This window comes from Rattus norvegicus, chromosome 1, assembly GCF_021556685.1.
Source record: "Rattus norvegicus strain SHRSP/BbbUtx chromosome 1, alternate assembly SHRSP_T2T, whole genome shotgun sequence".
NCBI classification, from domain to species: domain Eukaryota; kingdom Metazoa; phylum Chordata; class Mammalia; order Rodentia; family Muridae; genus Rattus; species Rattus norvegicus.
Window position 1 is genome coordinate 64,491,277 of NC_141534.1, and position 23,442 is coordinate 64,514,718.

The 23,442-nt window shown below is 44.9% G+C and overlaps 1 pseudogene across 2 annotated transcripts; it reads right to left on the reverse strand.

The window, feature by feature from the left end:
* Positions 1 to 1,488: 1,488 nt before the first annotated feature.
* On the reverse strand, positions 1,489 to 8,703 carry LOC147996724 (sperm motility kinase Y pseudogene; annotated as a pseudogene). Of its 2 annotated transcripts, XR_015654567.1 has the most exons (5): positions 7,117 to 8,703; positions 5,440 to 6,405; positions 3,143 to 3,321; positions 2,816 to 3,026; positions 1,489 to 2,197 (listed from the first exon to the last, which is right to left on the reverse strand). The product of XR_015654567.1 is annotated as a sperm motility kinase Y pseudogene, transcript variant X2 (transcript). The 2 variants fall into 2 exon arrangements; XR_015654570.1 differs by lacking the exons at positions 1,489 to 2,197; positions 2,816 to 3,026; positions 3,143 to 3,321; positions 5,440 to 6,405 and having other exon boundaries at positions 7,121 to 8,701.
* Between the last annotated feature and the right edge of the window lie 14,739 nt (positions 8,704 to 23,442).

Below are 23,442 nucleotides of genomic sequence, written 5' to 3' on the forward strand. Positions count from 1 at the left end.
ACTCATGGTCTTGGCACTGTCTTGTTGTTATTTAGGTCCCTGTCAGTCCCTAATTGAATTTTAGCATGGGAACCCAGGGCTGTTGTCTTCAAAGATATTCCTAGTATGGGCCACATCTTCACCTTGCCAGGCATAAAGCACAACAAAACACCAGGCAGGCAGAGAACCCTCAAGGGCTGGAACTGTCATGTTCCAACACTCTGGCTTGACCTTGGCCAGCACAGATTCAGAGAACAGCTTCTATGTAGGACGATCTCCTTCCTCCTCTCAGAGTTTAGGACATCTAGAGGTAGGCTAAGGTGCTGGCACACATGTGAGCAGAGGCAGCACTCTGGGCTTGTTCAGTGTCAAAGCCTGCCTGCCACCCCTGTATCACCTGTCAGAGCAGCCCATCTCATGAGAATTCTAGGAGTGCTGATACCCTGGGTGACTATGCCATGTTCTGCTGCCAGTTTATTTGCTTCCACATGGCCAACTGTGAGAAGGGATCGAGAAAGGGAAGGTGATGAAGCCCTGCTAATATCTACTTGGTGCCAGGAAAGAAAATGGGTTCTGACTGGCGAGATCTTTGAGTTAGATTTTCAAGTATGCCACCTCGGGACAATTAGTCGGCACTTTCAGGAAGCTGCTCCAGGGTGGGAACAATGAGACTGGATCCCTGAGGCTGGTGCAGTTGGCCAGGGATTTTGGGACAGTAAAATTGAGTAGGAATCCTGAGCCAGGTGAAACAGGGCAGGGACCCTGGTTCAATTACAACAGAGCAGGGATCCTGGGGGAGATGCAATGGGGCAGGAGTCCTGGGGAAGGGATCTTGCAGTAGTGACCCTGTGGCATGTGCAACTGGCAGGGACCCTGGGGCAGGTGCACTGTGATGTGCACCCAAGCTGGAATGTACAGACAGGTGTGTGTTTGCTTCATGCAGCTGCTGTCTGAAGTAGAGAACACTGGCAAACTGCCCCAGAGGGGATTTTGGGAACTCCTTCCAAGAATCCCTTAGCTCCTAACTGAGAAGCTATACATTCCACAGATGGACCTTTATTGAGATGAGCAGATTCTAAGGGAGCTGCCTTGAATGAACAGCCAAAGAAAGCAGAAATGAAGAACAAGCAATTGCAGCAGACATGTTCAGTGTGTTTTCGACCAGAAAAGTAGGACTGGAAGAAACTGATTAAGTCAAATCACTTCTCTCTCTGTCCATCCATCCATCCATCCATCCATCCATCCATCCATCCATCCATCCATCCATGCACCCACCCACCCATCCATCCATCCATCCATCCATCCATCCATCCATCCATCCATCCATCCATCCATCCATTTCCCTGAGGGAAGTCAGCTTTTCTTTCTGAGAAGGTCAAAGCAGCGCTCCCTTGTGGTGACAATGAGGATTGCAGGCAGTGAGATAAGTATGTATGTATGTATGTATGTATGTATGTATTTATTTATTTATTTATTTATTTATTTATTTATTTATTTATTTATTTATTTAATGATCTGCGATAGACTGCCACTTGTGGCCAGTCCCCATCTGCATCAGCTGTACCATAAACCCAGTCTCAGTGTGACACAGAAAAGGCCTAATTGGAAAGTATGTCCTCTCTCTAAGCGACACTGTATAATAACATACTCTGGACTGCAGGTCAGTCAAGGCCTGTGTTTAGGAGACTTGTGGACAGATGAATGTCTGTGAGTCTGGACTTAGACTCTGTGGAGGGCTCAGGTCACCTGACTGTCCTGAAGCTTCCCACTGTGATTTATTTCCCTCCTACAGAGCCAGACACCTGAGCAACTGCATTTCCTGGTTATCCCCTAATCCTCTTACACTGTGTAGTGTGTTCAATCTCAGGGAGGGCCTGGGAATCTGAGAGACACCACTGAGCCCTCTGGGCCTGGCTGACTCAACCTGAGGCTACACTGTGTGTCTTCATTTTGCTCACCCTCCAGAGACCACAAAAGTCAGCAGTGAGCTTGCTGAGAGGTCAGGAACCTCCATATTGGCCCAAGAGCAACTGTCCTCTTTTACAGGTTCATCCACAGAGCTTGTAATTCTGATTGGTGCAACAGTCTGGAAGAGTGAAAGATGTCATCTCCCAAGGACAAGTGCTGTGCTAGTGGACACTGTGGAACTTCAGGGATCAAACCCTTCCCCATTCTTCTCCAGCCTCTCTTGTTCTTTGTTGAGATGTTTCCTGCAGATCTAAAACATACAGGCAATCCATGACATGGGTTTGAACATCATCTCGACATTTTATTCATTGCCTGATAACTAAGACTAGGTAAAATTTATTTATTTATTCATTCATTCTTTCATTCAATCAATCATTCGTTATGCATACGTACAGGGTAGCTGTATTTAGAAAGACCAGAGAGGGCATCAGATGTCATTAGAGACATTTGTGAGCCTCCATGTGTTTGCTGGGATTTGAACTCAGGACCTCTGGAAGAGCATTCAGTGCTCTTAGCCACTTATCAATCTTTCCATTTTCCAGGCTAACTTTTTTACTTCCAATAATGTCTTCTTTATTCAGGTTACATCCTGATCCCAGTCACTCTCCCTCTTCCCTTCCCAGTCCCACCTTACAAATCCTTTCTACCATAATGCTCTCCCTTCTTTTTGGACAAGGGGAGAGTCCCTGGGTACCACACCACCCCGGGACATCTAGTCCCAGGTGGACCGAGCACATTCTGCCCCACAGATTTACAATCAGGCAGTCCGGGTATGGGGAACAGATCCAATGGCAGGCAACACAGACTGAGACAGCCCTGGATCTACTTGTCAGATGACCCACATGGAGACCAACTGCAGATAGCTAACCTGGCTCTGGGGTTGGTTGCACAGGCTCTAGCATACTCCATGGTCCAAGGTATCTGACGGTAGGGGACTTCTTGTAGTGTTTTAACCCAACCAGTTTCCTTGTCACTCTCCCCCCACTCTTCCACAAGACTTCCCGGGCTCCATCTGAGGATTGGCTGTGGCTTTCAGCTGCTGAGTGAAGCCTCTGGAGACAGGTGTGCTACTTTTCTGTCTGCAAGTGAATCAGAAAGAATATCATAAATAGCATCAGAGGTTGTGTCTGTCACATGAGACAGATCTCACTTTGTGTCAGTCATTGACTGGTTGGTCCCTCAATATCTGCTTTACCTTTATCCCTGCACACTTATTGGCAAGACAGATTTCGAGTTGAAGGTTTTGTGAATGTATTGATGTCTCCTTCCTCTTCTAGAAGTGTTTCTTGTTACAGGAGGTGGCCATTTCGTTTTCATGCTCTGGTAAGCCTGCAAGGGAGGCTTTGTGTTGGGTCCAGTAGTTAAAAGCAAGACCTGGGAAGAGGAACGGCAGAGTTGTGATCTAGGACTTCCTGCAGCAGCCAGCTCTGGGTCCTGGGAGCCTAGGCAGGCTTTGCAGTCATAGAGCTCCATCCACTGCCCAAGTCCCATCCTGACACATTCTCCATCTCTATTACAGACCATTGTAATTCTGGCATAGTCGCTCTGTCCTGGGCCCGATAGGACATCCTACCCTGGAAGAACAGAGAGTTCAAGGACGGCCAAATTTCACTTAAGCAAACTTGTTCTCAGACTGTGTGGTTGCTCTGTCTTAGCTCTCATAACACACTTTCCTCTACGTTGCCTTAGGCTGTATCCTACAAGCATCCCACCATGCATCAGCTCCATATCCTGACGAACCTACCTTAGGGTCCCTGATAATTCCAGATACTTTAATGTTCTCCCAGGATAGACTGTGGCCTCTGGTGTGGCTCACATTGACCCTAGAAGTTCTTGGGAGCCACCATGCCATGGCATAGGATGTCTCTGAATCCGCACTGGCCTGAGGGATTCCATCTGGCACAGGATTCTCTCCCTATTGTTGAATTTTGGCTCTTACGTTTTTCAGGAATGGCTCTGCATGTGGTCAACACACACTACCCTGGAAGACCAGAGAGTTCAAGGACGGCCAACTTTCACTTAAGCAAACTTTTTCACAGAGTGTGTGGGTCCCATCAGTAGAGAGTAGCCTCCACATTGCAATGATGTGCAAACTTCTGCCTTTCAGCCATGATGGACTTTAGGATCTACCCTGAGGACCCTCCACAAGCCACAGGTGGGTGATGTGTAAATTGGGCATGTTATTGGGTCAGGTCTTCAGTGCAGTGCCTTAAGCTGACAGCCTTTTGGGAGGGCATATGCTTCTCTATTAAATGAACTGGTTCCACTGTTGGCCTGGACTCTGCTGTGTCTGCCGCTCATGCTCTCCTCCAAGTCTCTAACTGTCCCTAACTCTCCTTGACTGGCTGGTCAATCAGTCTTCATACCAGTCTAGAGCCATTCTATAAACACAGAGCCCAGACTGTCCTCTGACGATGTTTAACAGGGCGGCTGGTTTAGTGTCCTGGGTTCCCTATGTGGGTGCAAACTCAAGTTTCTTAGGTCCCTATGTGTCTGACAAAAAGCCTTTAGAACAAGGTAGATGTGAAGAAATCAGGAAATAAACTCCTGCAGTACTTCATGTCTACCACTGGAGGGCTCTACACTTTTCTGGTCCTGGTGTGCTACTCAGCAAACCCTCTCACTGGAAGGCTCTGTGCCTGAAGCAGAGAACCTCTGCTAAACACAATGTTACCAAGAAACTGGCTGTATTTTCATGGCAGCCTGTAGAAGATTCTCCACGACCCTGAGGACCCAATTGGGAAAACTTAGGTAGGCAGGGTGTGGGAGCCACCAGGGCTGTATGGAGACCTTACCCAGAATTTAATCTCCAGCTGTGCATTCCGATTAACATGACCCACACTCCTATGAAGGTCTCTGGGTGGCTCCTGATATGAGTTGGGGGAGGGGGGAGGACAAGGAAGCTGGGTCAAGACAGAAGCACTGTCCTTACTCACTGCGTCTGGGCTTGTTTCTGCCCTAACTGGGAAGAGGGAACAAAACACCCACTTCTCATGGGACTGTCCGTGATGAGGCCAGCTGTGGATCTGAACTGTCAGCAAGAAAGACAGGAGCTGTATGTGCCACAAACCAGAGCACAGTGTCCCGCATAAGCCCATCTCTCAAATGATGCCATCTCCTCCCCAGAGTGGCTCCAGTCTGGGTTAGGAGTGGGTCATGTATTCCAAGCTCTCTGCTACTCCTGCAAACACAGCAATGGTGCCTTCTCATGCTCATCTATACTGAGCCTAGGGAGCAGCCAGAGGTCATACTCATGGGAATTCAGACTCAGTTCAATCTGCTATCCTGTAGCCCATGAGTCTGGACTCAACTTTAGTGGTCAAGGCCAGTGGTTTTTTTCCTGGACAAGACTTTGAGAATGTCAGTGACACATTGTATGCCCTTGGCTGGCCTTCACTCTAATAGCCCTGAGTGACCATTCCAGCCTGTCCTCAGGGATTCAGATCAGCATTGGCCAGATCAGGCTCCTTGCTACCTGTTCCTATAGCTCACCTCCACTGTAGTTCATGTGTCCTGGCTGCTGCAGCTGCTCCAGAAGCTACCAGATGTCTTCCCACAGAAACCTGTAATCCCTGTGGGCTCATCCACAGACATCTCACACTCTCCCTGCTGGGAGTTAGGCTGGATGCCTGCTGTGTGGGAGCTGCCTGGCTTGTGGAGCAGAGTCAGAAGCAGCAGAGGAGATGTTGTCTGCTGCTCTTAATGTCCTCAGTGCCCAGGGCTTGCCTGTGGTGTGGTTGTGGTCCAGCTCCAGTTAATCACTGATATAAATTCAGCCCGTAGAAGCTGCGTACCCCATGAGGCACAGGGAGGACCATGACTGAGGGGGAACCATGCAATCCAGGACCCTGTTGGGATCAGGGAATATTCCAGGTCCCCTCTCACGCAGGATGCATGGCTAGGAGCTCTGTGTGCCCTGACACAGGGGCATGGGACCGTGACATCCATGAAATGCTCCTTCATACCTATTACTTCATCAGCTTTGAGAAGGTCTTCCTCACTAAGAACATTCCACACTGCTTGCCTCTGCCATCTGGCTCTCTTTTCCAGGGCTGCATGCCCTCAGGAACATTGACATGTTCTATGAAAATTAATATTCTGTTAAATCATTTTGATAAACAGTTCTCAGCATGATATCTGTGTCCAGAAGTAGTCATCAGCAATTCTCACGGGGACAGGGAATCAAAATCTTCCCCCTGCTCTTCATCCTCCTCTTTCTCTTCCTCTTCCTTCTCTTCCTCCTCCTCCTCTTCTTTCTCCTCCTCTCTTCATCTTCCTCCTCCTCCTCCTCCTTCGCTCCTCGTTCTCCTCCTCCTGCTGCTGCTGTGCCTAATGCTGCTTCTGCTATTGTTGCTACTCCTCTTGCTGCTGTAGTTTCTGCTGGTGTCTTTTCCATTGCCATGTGTCTGAAATCACCTACTGTTTATACTGAGGACATGAAAGAATTTCCAGATGACACTGTGAAATAGACAAGACAATTTATTCCAAGCAAAAAAGACAGTGAGGTAGAATTCTTAGCTTACCATTTGGGGCTTTGATTTGCCTTACTATATTATAACTTCTTTTTTCTACTTCTCAGTTGAGGTCTTTGAAAGAAAACATTTAGAACTACTACCTATAAAATTCAATAGATCACTAGGTCTTAGGAACAAAAAAAAACCAGTATGCAAAACAATATGCATGCATGCAGGATTCTGACCATCAACTATAACCCACAAACTAGGTTGTTGATACTTATTCAATGACAAACCTTGTTAATTAGTTTTGAGGCTTAATGGAATGGGATGTTACATTTGAAAACATAAGACTCTGTTCTGCAGCACTTGTGATTGATGACCACATGTGAAAAGATCAGTAGCCCCTGGAGGAGTCCATGAGCCCATGAACCTCTTGTCCTCACCCTGTGGGAGCTATTGGCCTAAGGGGGAGCTAGAGTCCATCTGAAGGGATGGGCCAACTAGAAAACTCTGTAGAGTGTGGAACTCATCAATCCTATTGGGTCGCTGCTGGGAAGAGGAGAAATCAAGAAGAGGGAGAAGGCTTGGTGTTGGGGAAACCTCATAAAGAACTTAGAGCAGATACAAGGTAAGAATTGTGGGGAAAATGGAAACCAGAGACAGAGGAAGGACCAGCATAGAGCAAACTGAAAAGGACAAAGCACAAAGGTACCTGGGCTATGCCTGCTGCTTGTTCTCTGGACTCTCCCTGTGGCTCATTTCTGGGGGGAGATTCTGTTCTGCCCCAGGCGAGGTTTCTTTCTCCTTGGCATGCAGCAACACAGCTTTATCAGGGCATTTGCTATATTCCTGGTCCACCCCTTAAAACCTCTGTGCCGGACCCTGCTGGGGATGGGCTTATCCTCTAATGGGGCTCTGTGGGAGAGAGGGTTGTCTTCTTTGATTTCCTTATTGCTACTCTTCTCACTGAAGATGCTTGTTGTTTGAATGCATGGGACACTCACAGCACATTTGTGATAGTGGTCCTGTGTAGGTGTCATCGGTAGAGGCCTGAGACGACCAGCCACAGTGGATCTTTTGCCTCCTTTTGGATGAGCATTCTGGCCATAGTGAGATACGTGACCATGGGAGGATGACACCCGCAAGGTGCCAAGGACTGGCAGGCTTCCACTCCTCTTTGGTTCTAATCTAAAAGCAGCAGCAGGATCAAGGCTAGGAAATGGGGCTGCAACGGGACTCACTTGCTGTGCCTGGGCTGTGCAGCCATCCCCCTGGAGAGCCTGCTTTTGTAGAAAGAAATAAGTTGCCATTTCCTCATTATATTTTCTTTGTTTTAAAGAGTGTTTTACTACAGAGGTTTGGAATCCAATGCTTTTCATGGCATCCAAAATGGCCGGGTCTGGTGTGAGGGGAAGCAGTTCTTCATAGGGACCTATCAATCCGTTCCAGTGTTCTTTGAACCAAGGGTGTTTCATCGCCTTTCTTGCTGTTGGTCTAAAGTTGGGATTTACCCTCAGTAATTTACTAAGGAGGTCCTCCAGTTCTTTTGAAACCCCACAGGGAGCAGGATATACCCCTGCCACTACTTGTCTTTGCAGTTCTTGGATGATCACTGAATCAAATGGGAGCTTTCCCACTACCATACAGTACAAGACCACTCCTATAATCCACATATCATTCTTCAGCCCGTCATACCGATGGCCAAGGAGGAGTTCAGGGGAACCAAAAGAGTACGTGCCGCAGTGGTGGTTTAGCATATTTCCAGGTTGAAATTGGGTGCTAAGCCCAAAGTCGATGACTTTGACCTTTTTGTTTTTATCAATCATTATATTGTCCAGTTTGAGGTCTCGGTGAACAATCCCCTTTCCATGGCAGTAGCTCACTGCTGACAATATCTGTTCAAATATTTGCCGGGCCTCATCCTCCTCTATGTGCCCTGACTCTCTGATGTACTGGTAGAGTTCTTGGCCTTCCACCAGCTCCATTATGAGGTATATTCTCGTTTCCTTTTCAATAACTTGTATGAGAGACACTATGTTGGGGTGGTTGATCTTTCTCATTATGTTTGCTTCCATCATGGCTGGCTGGAACCACTGCTTGTCCTTTCGCAGAACTTTGACAGCCACCGGGGTTCCTGTGAGCCGGTGGTGGGCCAGGAGGACTTTGGCGTTGCCCCCTTGCCCAATTGTCCCCAATACTTCGTATTGGGAATGGAAGTTGCCCTCCTCAGAGATACTGGGCTCGGGTGTAGGGGTTGGTAACTCCTCCTCAGTCTCTGTAGGCATTTTATCAGTACTAATGCTACCTAAAAATAACAAAAATGGAATCAAATAATGAAAAAGATGGAGCAATATAGGAGCTAAAATTACACATGTGGTACCTAAAAGAAACAAACAAAAGAAAAAGAAAAAAAAACACAAAGACAAAGTAAAAACTAGACTAGAAAAATAGAGCAAAATTATGAAAAAGTTAAGGGGAAAATATGAAGAGTCATAAGTAAAAGCCACCCAAATAACCAACCCCAAAAGAGAAAGCCAAGAGCACACACATACTAAATGCAATGATGAAAATAAAAATCGTCATACTACAATAGGATTGGGCGGCCAAAGATGGTCAATACTATGAATAGATGTTCATTGAAGAAAAAAAAACAGATGAAAGAAATGAGAGGAGAAAGAATTAGTATAAGACAAAACAAACAAATATAAAAAGCCAACACTTAAGGGAAAACTCCATTGAATTTCAGGACCTAGTGATCCACAAAAATCCACAACTCTCCAGAGCAAAATACTGAAAATTAAAATTAACCAACCACAAGGAATAAGGCAGTTAAATATCAGTGAATAGTAAACCTTAAACAAAGGCCGAAGAGTCAAAGTGTCACAAAGGGCAAATTTGTATCAAGTCTAAGCCAATGATTGCTTGTACTCAATAAATAGAGAAACAGGAATAATGTAAAAGGATGAAACCGCAGGACATTGAAAATGGAGATAGAGTGAATCATCCGACTGCAGAACCGTAAATAATCAAAGCAGTAATATAGCATGTGATAACATAAAAATCACTAAAAAATGAAACCAGCAATCCATAATAAATAAATAAATAAATAAAACAAAAACAAAACCCCAATAAGGAAATAGCCAGTGGCGTGGCAATATGTGACCTGATTCTTTCTCTTGAAGTCATCCAAAAATCAATCAATCAATCAAGAAATAGGCAGCCAGCCATCTCCATAGGCCTTTAAACTGATATTATGGGGTTGGCATACCAAATGCCTGGGAGCGACTGGTCAGCCAGCCCAGATACTTGGGCAGCTGCAGGCCAGTGAGAGAGCCTGTCTTGAAAATAAGGTTGAGAACCTACCTCAGGAACAGCAGCCGGGGTGACTTCTGGCCTCTACACTCTCTTGCACTGAGGTGCAGGTAATATAGATACAAGGGGCAAAAGGGGATGGGCACGTGCACACACAGACACACACACACACACACACACACACACACACACAGGCACTCACACAGGCACAGGCACACACACAGGCACACACACAGAAATACACAGAAGTGAACTTATACTCACACAAACTCTTACAAACACCCAGATTCACACAAAACACGCATACTTACACACAAGCAAAGCTGGAAAAACACACGTCAGACACATACACACATACACACAGGGATACACATACGCACAAGAAGACATACACACATACAAACACATACACACATACAAACCTGTAAACTCACACACTCCTACATATACTGACAAACACACAGGCAAAAGTGTACACGCACTCACACACAGGCCAATCTGTCAACACACACTCTCTTACACACACTGATACATACACATATACACAGTACAGTAAAATTCCATACAACCACACACAGCTCACTAGATACAACCAAGTCGCAGAGGGCTCCACTCCACACCTCCTCTCAAAGCACTCAAAGAATTCCAGGCCTGGCAACAGCTTAATATGTGTTTGCTGGGCCGCCTCACAATCGCTCCTCATGAGGTCACAATAGGACCTGTCAACATGGTTGGGAAGGACTCTGAGACCGTGGCTTCTATGGGCTATGGAAAGACTTTAGGCTGTTAGAAATAAAACCCTGTAAGATGTTTAGCTGTCCATAGTTCTCTGTTTTGAATGTTTACTCTGCATCCTGCTTTAAAGTCCTCATGTCTACACTCAGGGTGTCACGTTATCTTTGAATTCTGAAGAATTAGCCTCAAACTGATGGTATAGTTTTCTTTTTTTAAAGACAAGGCTGTTTCTAAACTGACCCATCAAGAGGACACTGTTCTCATAAATCCTCAGAAAGGCTCTAGGTTATCATCAAACACCTGAGACAAAGCTGCAGGACTGGGCAGAGACTTGAGTTTGAATCCCCCAAACGCCTAATAGATGCATCAGCAAAGCTCATAAGCTTTCTCTGTGGAGAAGTTAACATGGACCAACAGATTAGAGGGCCAGAGCCCCAAACCATGCTGGGTGGACACTCTCCTCTGACATCCAACACAGAGATCTTTGTACAGAGATCAGGAGATGGCTTCTCTGAATAGCTGTGCAGAGCACCTCAGGCTCAGGGACTCAGGACTGACACCCATAGAATGCTATAGAGGAACCCTTTGTGATTCAAGGGCTCATCTGCCTGGGTCCCTGAGCCTCTAGAGATGATCCCAGGACTGGGCTGTCTCTGCTTATGGGCTCAGACAGGGAGGTGCCAGGGGGTTTGCCCTTGGCTCCTGGGAGTAGAGCAGTTTTTCTTTCCCTGTCCCTGCTTTTAGAACATTTCTTTCCTTGGGAAAATGGAAGGACTGGAAGAAGTCTGGCTATGGAGAGTGAGGCTGGCTGGGAAACTGCTCGCTGTTCTCCATTGTCATCCTGCTGGGGGTTTGGAGTTGTTGGCAGGTTAGCCTCTCCACCATTCCAATCTGCTTCTCTCCATTTAATCCATGCATCTCTGTCTCTTCGCTTCGTAACATGGTTGCACAAGTCCTACCTGTAGCTGCCACTCCAGGGCATAAGTCCCTCAGTGAGTGAATTCCAGATGGTTCTGTCTAGAGAGAAATTGTACAGGGTCGTTGCTCAGTATGTAGGAACATGGAAGAGGATACTGCACGGGAACCACACACATTTCATATAACATCAATCCACATACTCTGGTACTCATCGGTTCTATTTTCACCTTTCGCGATTACTGCTATTCACTGTACTGTGAACTGTGAATTTTTATTATGTTTCACTTCTGCAAAGGAAGAGACAGTGTTTAGCACTGGAGATTCCAAAGGCCAAGCTGGAAGGGAGGCCTTGACACACAGGTGTGCTCCTGGGAAATAGCTCTTTCATAAAACTCCCCGTTGAATCCCATGATGTGTGGATTGCTCTATGCCCTATCTAGGGTTGACCTCAGTGTGTGTGTGTGTGTGTGTGTGTGTGTGTGTGTGTGTGTGTGTGTGTGTGTGTGTGTATATATATATATATTAACTTGAGTATTTTTTATATACATTTCCAGTATTCCCTTTCCCAGTTTCCGTGCAAACATCCCCTTCCCTCCTCCCCATCCTCCCCCCCTTGTCGCCCTCCTCCCAACAATCTAGTTCACTGGGGGTTCAGTCTTAGCAGGACCCAGGGCTTCCCCTTCCAATGGTGCTCTTACTAGGATATTCATTTTCCATGTTCCCTTCCGCAGCTTCCAGACTTTAGATGACTGGATGCCCTGACTGATTTTTACACAGGATAAAAGTCGGCTACATTTGTGTTTGATTATTAACAGTGCCTCTGGAACTAAACTCAGATCATCAGCTATTCCTTTCACCTCTGAACCATCTCAAAAGCACACACTATATATTCTGTTCTGTCCTCAGTGTACCATGTATTGCTATAATCACCAGCATTGTTAAAGCAAGCCAAAGGAGATTTATGAAATCTTCAGATTTTGAAATTTACATTCACACATAGCTTGTGCTACACATCATTAATCCCCCTTTCATGAGAGAGAAGGTCTCTTTACTGTCCAAACCACCCTTGTGCACAGGGTGAGTTTTAGGACAGCTTCAGTTTGTGGTAACACTCTGTCTCAAATTAAGCACACAACAGCAACAACCCAACCACACTCACACAGAAACACATGCATGGAACACACACACACACACACACACACACACACACACAGCACTTTCCAGTTGCTACCCTTCCCATTCCTCAAGTGAGCATTCAGTGTAACTGTACTTTAATCTCACCTACCTCAGTCCTTCCAGTCTGTAGGCTTCTCTTAAACCCTCAGGAATTGGCAACTGACATCAGGCCGGTTTCTGCTTGCTGGTGGGGAAATTGAGTTGTGTTGCTTTGTTAATCTGTACTCCCTCAGCCAACTTCCCCAGGCCCTGAGAAGTTTCCATTAACCTCCTTCAGAGTACTTCAGTGTTTTTAAGTCATACTCAACAAAGTAAGAAACCATTTGGTTTGATTGCAGCATTTAGGATTGTGTTGAGTAGGTACCAGCAGAATGTACACTGTTTATGAAGTAGGTCTGTGAGTAAGGGCTAGGTGTAATTTTATCTGCTGAGTGAGTGAGCGTTTGCTCCATATCGTTACCCATTTTGGCTTCTGTGGTATTTTTATTCCTATAGACTAAACGGTTTGAGTTTGTGTTGGCTTCTTCTCTGATTTCAGTATCCAGCACCTCTGGACTTATCCTATAAGTATGACCAGATTAACAGGGCTGTTGATTTTCCATGGAGATGCTTGTTTACATTTGTACTTAATCCACATCTTATGTTCAAGAGGAGGGAGAGCAGCTTGCTGGCTTTGCAGCAACACACATTGACCCAGAGTGAAGGTTCTCTCTGTTACTGATTCGAATTCCTGAATCATCATGACATTTTGCATGAGCTATCCTCCACTGTCTCGGGCATTTGAGTACTCCTTTCCCAGTTCGTGACTCTGTTTGGGAAGACTCAGGAGGTGTGCCCTTGCTGGAGAAAAAATGCCAGTGGGGCTGGGCTTTGAGGTTTTAGTGCTCTGCACCACTCCCTGTGCACTGTCTGCTTTGTACTTGTGATTCCAGATGTGAGTCCTCTGCTTCCTGCTCCTTCCACTGTGCCCTGTCGTCATAGAACTTAACCTATGGTAACAGGTGGTCTGTGAAATAGGATCACTAATCGCCTACATGTTTTATAGTTTGCTGTGCTCATGGCATTTCTGTCACAGAAATACAAAGGTAACTAATGCAGAAGGGGATGTAATAGAGCGGACTCTTGCTCTGTGATACCTGACCATGCCAGTTTGTGCTTGTTACTTGATTTGGTAAATATGCAAGAATTCAGAACTTTGAACTAGAAGTGGCCCAGTGCTCTAAGAAGAGTTTAATGGGGTATACTGGCAGGAGCTTGGGAGTCAGGAGTGCCAAGACCTATCCAGAATGTGGAAGCCCAGGACAAGGGGATTCAGAAGGCAATAATATTTGTAACTGGCCTGGGATAATTTGTATGATGCTTTTACAAAAATGTGGCTTCCTTCAGCCCACATCGTAAAAACCTACCTGAGGCTAAATTAAAAAGTAATAAACAAATTTCTTCGATGAAAATTTGAAGAGAGCCCAGTATGGCCTCTGTTATACTGAGGTTATAGGACTTCAATGAAAAAGAGCAAATGGGGCAAATAGAAATGCAAAATGTATAGTTTACAGAGAAGAAGACACTGGGAAGATTAATATTATAGCCAATGCCTAGGCCAGAAGAGAGCCTGCAATTACTTAGGACATTAGAACCTTAATAAGAGGCCATGTCCCCTCAGGTGATGACATCACTCAATTAACCTCGTAATCTGTGGTAGAAAGTGACTTACTTAGGGTTTTCCTGCTATTAACAGACACCATGACCAATGCAAATCTTATAAGAAGAACACTGCTTTGGGTTTGGCTTACAAGTTCAGCAGTTTGGTTCATTATCATCAAGGTGGGAGCATGGCAGCATCTAGGCAGACATGGTACAGGAGGAGCTGGGTGTTCTACATCATCATCTGAAGGCCGCTACTAGAAAACTGATTTTCATGCAGCTAGGACAAGGAACATCTACAGTGACACACTTCCTCAATCAAGGCTACACCTATCCAATGAGGGCTCATCTGCAAAGAGTCCCACTCCCTGGGCTGAGCATATTCAAATCAACACAGGAACATTAGGCATTTTCAGTTCCTGAAATCACCTGTGATCAGAAGCTGCTGCTACTGTGGGTCATGGGGCCCAGCGCTTTCCAGAAATCAGGCATCTTCTCATGTACTCTCATCAGTCACTGGGAGTAAGGAAGCTCAGCAAAGGACTGCTGTGTGGGCTGAGACAGCTGAGAAAGTCTGCTTGGGAAGGTGTGTCAATCTTCATCTCCACATGGAGATAGCATGGGGGTTACCTGACCTTACCTGACCAGTTTCCATGTTTGGTACCCCTGGATCATATTCATTGTCAGGTAGGAAAGTGTTATTTGGCACCCAATGTCATGCTGTGCTTATCATGTACCCAAAGTTGATAGATGACTTAAGAATGTAGGCTTGAAGGGTATCCAGTTTCTAATCTGGGAAGGAGAACAGCAGGCCTGAGAGGAACAGGCCTCATGTGCAGAGGGATGTACCATCTGTACATGGTTGGGAGAAGCTCAGAGAAGGTTAGTCAAAGCTGTCTATCCAGTAGAGGTTAGTTAACTGTGGAAACTATCACTAACAATAAAGGTAACTTTGAACTCTGAGGAAGAGAAGGTTTGTTGCCATTGTTTGTGGACCATGCTTCAGAGGTGATGAGACACAGAGAAGCTGTGTCTTGGGTTCATGCCAGGAAGCATGCTAGCTGAGCACTTCACATCTTAAGTTGTGTAGGTCGTCAGGGCCCTTACACAAAGGTGATCTAGTGACAGTTTCTTGCTTTGTTTGTAGCAATCACATGAATTTAAATTTCCTACTTGTTCTTGTTCTTAAAAACTCACTGATTACTTTTAGCTGAGACTCCTGGGAGACTTTTCTCTCACATGCTGTAAGTTTTAAAGATTTGGTGATTAACATAAATAACTATTCATAGGTCAACACAGGGCCCACACTGACCTCACCTTGCTATCTGGAACAGTTACTCCTGAGCCAAGGGTCTCAAGGGTCTCTGCCTCAGAAAGAAATGTGGAAAACTGATCTCATAATCTATTCACATTCCTTGTGTCATCCAGAATATCTGCTAGAATGAGAGGATCCTTCCCTGCTCAGGACAATGTAGATACTGCTTCCCCAGGAGGAAAGAAAGGGCCATGTCCTCCCTCCGTGGGACAGTCCCTGATGTTCACTGTAATGTCACCCAACCTTCCCACCTTGAATCTGCTGTTCCACTTGAGCATGGAGCCTCCCTTTTATTCTGGGAGATAAATAGGAATCTCCAGCTAGGAACAGTGGTCCAAACATGAGGTTAAGTGAAGGCAGTGAGAATGATGTATACACACTAAGGGTTTATGATTGAATGATTCTGAACTTAATGTACTTCCTACTAGAGTCATCTGTAAGTGACATGTAAGCTTTGTATTAAAATGTACCTTTAGGTCCAAGATTTCATGGTAGGACAATGCCCTACTTGCTTTTAAAGATATCCTAAAAACTGGATAGAAAAGAGAATATACAGAACAGAAAATGTTCCTAGGTGTACAAGACTGGTTTACATGTGCAAGTCTCTGTGCTCAAGTGAAGAGCACACAATATGCCTTAGAAAATAGATGATAAGCACTCCTCTCTCTCTCTCTCTCTCTCTCTCTCTCTCTCTCTCTCTCTCACTCACTCTGTTTCTACCTCTCCCCCTCTCATGGGTGGTTGTGTCCGTGTCTGTGAGTGTGTGTGTGTGCATGTGTGTGTGTTTCTGTGTCTGTGTGTCTGTCTGTCTGTCTGTCTGTCTGTCTCTCTCTCTCTGTATGTGTGGTGTGTGTGTGTGTGTGTGTGTGTGTGTATGTATGTGTGTGTGAGAAACTGAAGGTGAGCTCAGGGTCTGCATGACCCAGTTGGAACTAGAATCCCATGTTGATTGACTCCCACCTTGACAAGTATCATGTTGTTGGGATGACCAGCATGTGACTATTGGGACAAGATAGAAGTATTTACAAAGCCAACAGTTTTGACCAATTTATGCGAATTAGGGCAGATTTGAGAGTACACTTAAGAGTTTTAAACTTTGTTTGAAAAAACAAAAAACAGTGTTCTTGGAATATTTTCTTTGGAGTAGAGCGCATAAGGCCAAATTTTAACTGATTGTTGGTGAGCACCTGTGGGTTTTTGTGTTCCTTATGTAGTATCCCTTAGGTTTGGGTCAGACAATGTAAACCTTATCATTTCCACTGTTGTTAACATCTCAAATGATGTCCCACGTCCTAGGTGCCAATCCACAAATGCCCACTCCTACATCTTCTCCCTCCTCCCTCCATTTTGCCACTATGATGCTGCTCCTAAACTCACCCAACTTTTCGAAACCCACCACTCCAGCCTCCTCCTATGTTCGAGCATCACATCTCCACAGGACCAAGGGCCTTCCATCCCATTGGTTTCAAATAATGCCATCCTCTGATATATATTGGTTGGTGGTCTATTTTCTGGAAGCTCTGGGTCATCAGCCAGCATATATTGTTCTTCCTCTATTGCAGGACCTCCTCTGTCACAGGACATCCACTGTTTAAGCACCACCACTACCTCAGGAAGTCCACTGTCTGTGTGTCAACTCCACTGTTACAGGACCACAAGTGTCTCAGCACTTCAACTATCACAGCACTTCTACTGTGCAGGAGCTCAAGAGTCTCAGCATCTCAAGTGTCACAGGACCTCCTTTGTCCAAGAACTGGACTGTCCAAGCAATACTGCTATAGCGGGACCTCCACTGTCACAGGATTTCCACTGTAGGAGCACTACAACTGTCTCAGGACACCCACTGTCCTATAACCTCCACTATCCCAGGAATTCCACTGTCGTAGCACCACCCGTAGCAAATAAAGTGTTTCAGGACATCAACTGAAGCAAGATCTCCCATGATTCTGCAACTTCACTGCCCCAGGATCTCTACAGTGACAGGAATACCCCTGTATCAGCAATTCCAATTTTGCAGGACCTCCACTGTAGCAGAACCTCAATTGTGCAGCAGCTCCCCTGTATGTAGATTGACCTCCACGATCTCAGTGCCTCCACTTTCAAAGGACCTTCACTGTCACAGAACCGGCGCTATTTCAGTGCCTCCACTGTCGCAGGACCTACCTCTTCACAGGATCTGCACTGTTGCAGCAACTGTAATTTCAATTTTTCAAAGTCATTGCTGGTTATTAGATTTCAGGCTGAATGAAATGAGATGTTACTTTTGAAAGCATAAGAATTTGTTCTATACCTCTTGTGATAAATGCCGTGTGTGCTATGACCAATAAACTATGGAAGACTTCTTCAGCTCATACCACTCTCCACCTCACTTTGTGGAAGCTGGTGTTTTTAGAGTGTGATAAACTTCAGGTGAATGGATGCATTCAGCTGCACCACGCTCTAGAGTGGGCTACACAGCAGTCATATTGAGTCCTTGCTGGGAAGAGAAGAAATCCAGAAGAGGGAGAAGGCTTGGGTTGGGGGAAGAATCATAAAATACTTAGAGGATATTAGAAGGTAAGAATTATGGGGAACTGGAAAACAGAGCCAAAGGAAGAATGAGCACAGAGCAAACTGGGAAGGACAAAGTACAAAGGCACTTGGGTTTTGCCATCTGCGTGTTCTCTGGACAATCTCCCTGGGCCACATTTCTGGGAGAAAACTCTTCCCCCACCCCCTTGTAAGGTTTCATTCTTGAAGGAAAGCAGCAACACAACTTCATCAGTGAATTTCCCCATTGGAATTGGTTCATCCTTTAATGCCTCTGGGAAATCCCGAGCTGGGGAATGTCCTGCTCTCTGCTGAGAGACAGCAGGAAAGTAGGTCGTCCTCTGTTTTCTCGTTTGCTACAGCTCTTCTAAGTATGGCTGATTGTTGAGTGAAGACACAGGATACTTCTGGTGTGTATGTATGCTTTGTTCACTGTGGGTGTTGTTGGGAGTGTCCTGAAAAGAAGGGCATGCCCAATGGCACTTCTGCTTCCTCTTTGACTAGCCTTATGATCATAGGGAGACACTAGGCCATTGGAAGATGAGGAGAGCAATGTGTCTAAGTTGTGTTCACTTCTATTCCTATTTAGTCCTAGAGGGAAATCAGCAAGGGTGTGAGGAATGCTGCTGTGCACTGACTGTGTGGTGTGAGGAATGCTGCTGTGCACTGACTGTGTGGTGTGAGGAATGCTGCTGTGCACTGACTGTGTGGTGTGAGGAATGCTGCTGTGCACTGACTGTGTGGTGTGAGGAATGCTGCTGTGCACTGACTGTGTGCTGTGAGGAATGCTGCTGTGCATTGACGCTGCCTTTTTTCTTTTCTCCCTACACCTGCATCCTTCTGGTGGCTCAGGTTGGACAACTAGGTGCCCATGACCAACTCCTCATTGTGGATGGATTTAGTCTGGTTGGACTTTCTCAGGAAAGGTATGACTAATTGGTTACTTTAAAGCTGATTGGTTAGTCTTACTGTATTGAAGTGATACTTTGCTTTTTATTTTGAAATTTGAAATTTGAATTCAAAAAGAAGTGATGTAAAAGCTCTTTGTGTTTACTCATCTTCCCCTATAATCCTAGTTGTTAGAGCACATGAATTCACTCATAAGAATGTATATTCTTTAGAGTATTTCCTTAAATAATTATATAAATATGTACACTTATACTTAGAGCTTGTAAAATGTTTAAATATCTTAATGTTAATGTTATAGAATAGAATATATTTACCTGTTTTATAATTAATTATCATAAGTGATGTGGACAGGACATAATCTTCTGAATGCCTAGTTTATTTCCCACACAGCAACCGGGTTGAGGAACCTAAGCACAAGTATTCTGAACATAGACTCTACTGTGACAGTGACCGCTGTTTCTTTTCTACCTAAGGCAGCTGAACTCATGACTAGTACCAGTTCCACGGTTACCCTGGAAGTTGCAAATCAAGACATCCTCTCTCACTGCCTGTCCACCTTTCTTACCAACCCATTGTCCTCCATGGTGCAGAGAGGTAAGAGCTAGTGACTCAAGCCAGGTTAGCCAATATATAGTAATCCTGTATTGAGATATGGCTCCTCCTAAAAGTTATCAAAATCTGGGGCTTGAAAGATGGTTCAGTATTTTACAACACCAGTGTTAGCTCACAATTGCCCCTAATTTCAGGGGATTTGAAACCTTCTTCTAAGTTCTTTGGACACCAGTCAAACATTCATGTGCACACATGCTGGGCAAACACTCATACACATAAATTATATTTATAAAGAGAGGCCCTAAAAGTCCCATGTAGTAGCTCCTACCACAGCTCTTGCTCAGCTCTTCAAGGAAGAAGTTAGTTGAGACTGAGTGCATGATGCTGAGAAATACTTCTGGATCATGATCCAGATCAGATCTGATGGTACAGTTTCCTAGATACATTCACAGTCTGTTAAGTGCAGTATTGTGAACTCTCTTCTGACCCTGACTCAGCTGTGGAACCTGCACACCCTAGCCCTGACCTTTGTAGCTGGAGTATCAACAACAGTATCAGCATCTGACAGCCTAGAATCCTGTTTACTAAAGCGTAGGACAGGAAACAATCCTGGCTAGACCATGTGTTGGCATGTTAAAGCAGAACACCATTTACTAACTCAAAGAGGGACGTGGGTAACAAATGAGTCCCAGGTGAGCAGACAGGAAGACTAAACTGTGAACAGGTGTGGATAATCACACCAGGTGACAGCACCATGTGATGCTGTCATTCTGATGGATAATAATATGTGTGTTATCAGGTGAGAGAAGAGAAGTTGAGTGCTTTTTAAAAAATACTCTAAAAAAGGTTACTTTGTTATTTACAAATTACAATTCAGGTGTTGAGAAAAAAAATAAGGTCAGTTTCCCCCATAGATACTTATTAAGTAAATGAAATGTTTTTCTAGACACAATATATGTAAAAGCTTTTAAAAATGTTCATATAAAGCTATTTGTGGTGGCATGTACCTTTAATGCCAGCTCTAAGAATGCAGAAAGGGGCAGATTTCTGTTAGTTTCCGGTGCCCCTGTCTGTGTAGTGAATTCCAGGCCAGCCTCAAATATATAGTGAGACCCTAGGCTATGGTTTCTTCTGATTGCTTGGTTGGTTTTGCATTTTTACGCTAGTCAAAGAATGTATATAAAGATCACCCTATTGTACCAAGAGCAGTTATTAAATATAAGAATTTTAGACGCATACTTTGAATTCTTCAAGTCTTAGAACCAGTAAGAGGGAGAGAATGAATGAATTGGCTTTGGTTTCAGTTTCAGATCGTTATGGCTCAGGTAAACCCAGAGCACAGAGTGAAGTTTTTATGAGTTTTATTTTTCTTGGATATTTTATGTATTCACATTTCAAACGTTATCCCCTTCCCATGCTCTCCCAACCCCCTGCCTCTGCTTCTATGTGGATGCTCCCGCTCCCACACACCCATTCCCATCTCAGTGCTCTGGAATAAGGATGCTTGCATGTAACCATTGCACTGAATAGGGGGACCCCAATGGAGGAGTTAGAGAAAGGACTGAAGGTGCTGAAGGGGTTTGCAACCCCACAGGAAGAACAACAATATCAACCAACCACAACCCACCAGAACTACCAGGTAGCAAACTATCAACTAATGAGTACACATGGAGGGATCCATGGCTCCAGCCACATGTGTAGCAGACGATGGCATTGTCCATCATCGATAGGTGGAAGAGTAAAGGTTTTGAGCTCTATAATAATTCAGCTCAAAACGGCTCCCCAGAGAGTCCTCAAAAGCCTTGGACAGAGCACAGTGATGCAACGAATCTGCCTGGTAAAGACAGGCTGATGAAAAACAGAGCAGATCACCTTTTCAGCCCCAATGTGACAAGAGGAGGCACTCTCTAAGTCACCTTGTAACCCAGAAGCCAGTGAGGCACATTGTACTTCGATCATTGTTGTTTTCATAGAGGTCTCAAATTAGTCCAAAATTAGGATTTTACTTGAAAACCCCTTGACATTATAGATCAAAATGCACTGTAAATGTGTCTTCAAAAAAGTGTCAGGTTTCCAAGGTAGTGGAGATCATTTTTACACTTAAAAGGCTGGCTAACAAAGTAGTGAGGATGGAATATCCTGAATAGGGACCCCAACCTCCAAAAGGCTTCAACCTCCAAAAGGCTTCACCTATTTACTCTCATGTCTCTAGCACAGATCTCATCTGGTCCTGGAGAAAGTCCTTATCCTGGTCTGTGGTGTCAGGAGACTTGTAGGGGTGCGTGAAGCCGACTTCTGGTACATCTTTGTCTCTGGCTCAGTGCTAAACATCCTGCCCTCAGTGTATGATGGGTATGACATGGCTCCTGCATTTAAAGGAACATTGTTATGTTTATTTTACTTGTCATTTAATGTGACACTTGGGTTTTTAACACTATTTCTAATAGATCAGCCTCCTATTCCTGGAGAGAAGTGTGCATATACCACTAGAACAGCAGCTAACATCTGTCTCCACTGGAGACCTCTGCACTGAGGTCTGAGATGAGCTGGAACACTTTCTTACTTGTGAAATATCTGACTTCTTTGATACAGTTCTCAACAAATTACATTAACTATCATTCCTGAATTTTGTTCACTGAAGTTTTATTTTTATTACGCTACTCAAGTAAACTAATACTGAATTATTGAATCTGGGAAAATGAGAATTAGTGTAAATGAGTAAATAAGAAAATGTGAAATGTTTTTTATTGAAAGCATAGGGTCAACATTACATTTTTAGCACAGCATTTAAAATACATGCTTTTTAGAAAACCATTTATTTATTTCCTTTATAATCCAATATTAGCCCTTCCTGTCTTCCCAGTAACCCACCATACAAATCTTCCCTCCATCGCCCTTTCCTGAAATGGCAAAGCTCCTTTCGGGGTTTCAACCCCCTAGAATGCTTTTTAAAAGATTGTAAAACAGATCCCTGAGGAAAAAGTACGCCTTTTATGCAGGTTTAAGCATCTGATTGTTTATTTCTTTACATTTCACAAGAGCAGACCCCTCAACCTAGACCTGGTAAGGAGCTAAATTGCAGGAGTGACAATGCCACAAACAGCATGCATCAGTGTATAGAAAAATCTTTTTATTCCTTCATAGACACAGGAACAGCTGGCTACTTGGTGGGTGAGACATAAAGCAGTGTCAGGTCTGGTTATTCACCCATTCCCCAGTTTTTGTTACCTCCTCTGTGAGGAAGAAACATGCATGAAATTTTGCTAACATCTCTGGTGAGTCCCTGAAGTAGTAGAGCTTCCTCTTTTCTTTTCTCAGCCTCTTACCACTTCCAAGGAAGAACTTCAGGAAGAGTTTTACCTACTTGAGCTCCATTGAGTAGAGGCTGGCAAGGGTCTCTAGTGTGACAGTAATATGTGGATCCAGAGCTCCTCATTGGAATCTATGACATCCAGACAGGAGCACCTGAACCCTTCCTCCAAGTCAGTTACCCCTGCTTCCACTCTGACTAAGAGTGGTCCTGGCCATTGGGAAACCCCAGCAGAGGTGCTGGCCACCACTGTTACTGTCTCCCAGCCCATATGAACAGACCTCCCTCCACAACCTCCTCTACCACAGGTCCACTACACCAGATTTTGGCGGCATTTTAGTGGATTTGCCCCTCCCACCACCTTCTGCAAACAAGGCAGGATCCCAGTCTGTTCAGGTGGCTGCTGGCTAGCAAAAGAGAGTGAGGAGCAGCAGCGGTGGTCTGAGATATAGAAGGCCTACCTGGACAAGGAAGCAGAGAGGAAGCACAGGGAGGAGGAGAGGAATGGGTGACAGATGCACTCTCATTCCCTGAACCTGCTTCCTTCTCTTCTTTGACCACACCGACCAAACCAGGAAAACCTTCCACACTGCAGAGGCCCCAAGAAACAGTCATTCTGGTGTTGTAGTCCCCGCAGCAGC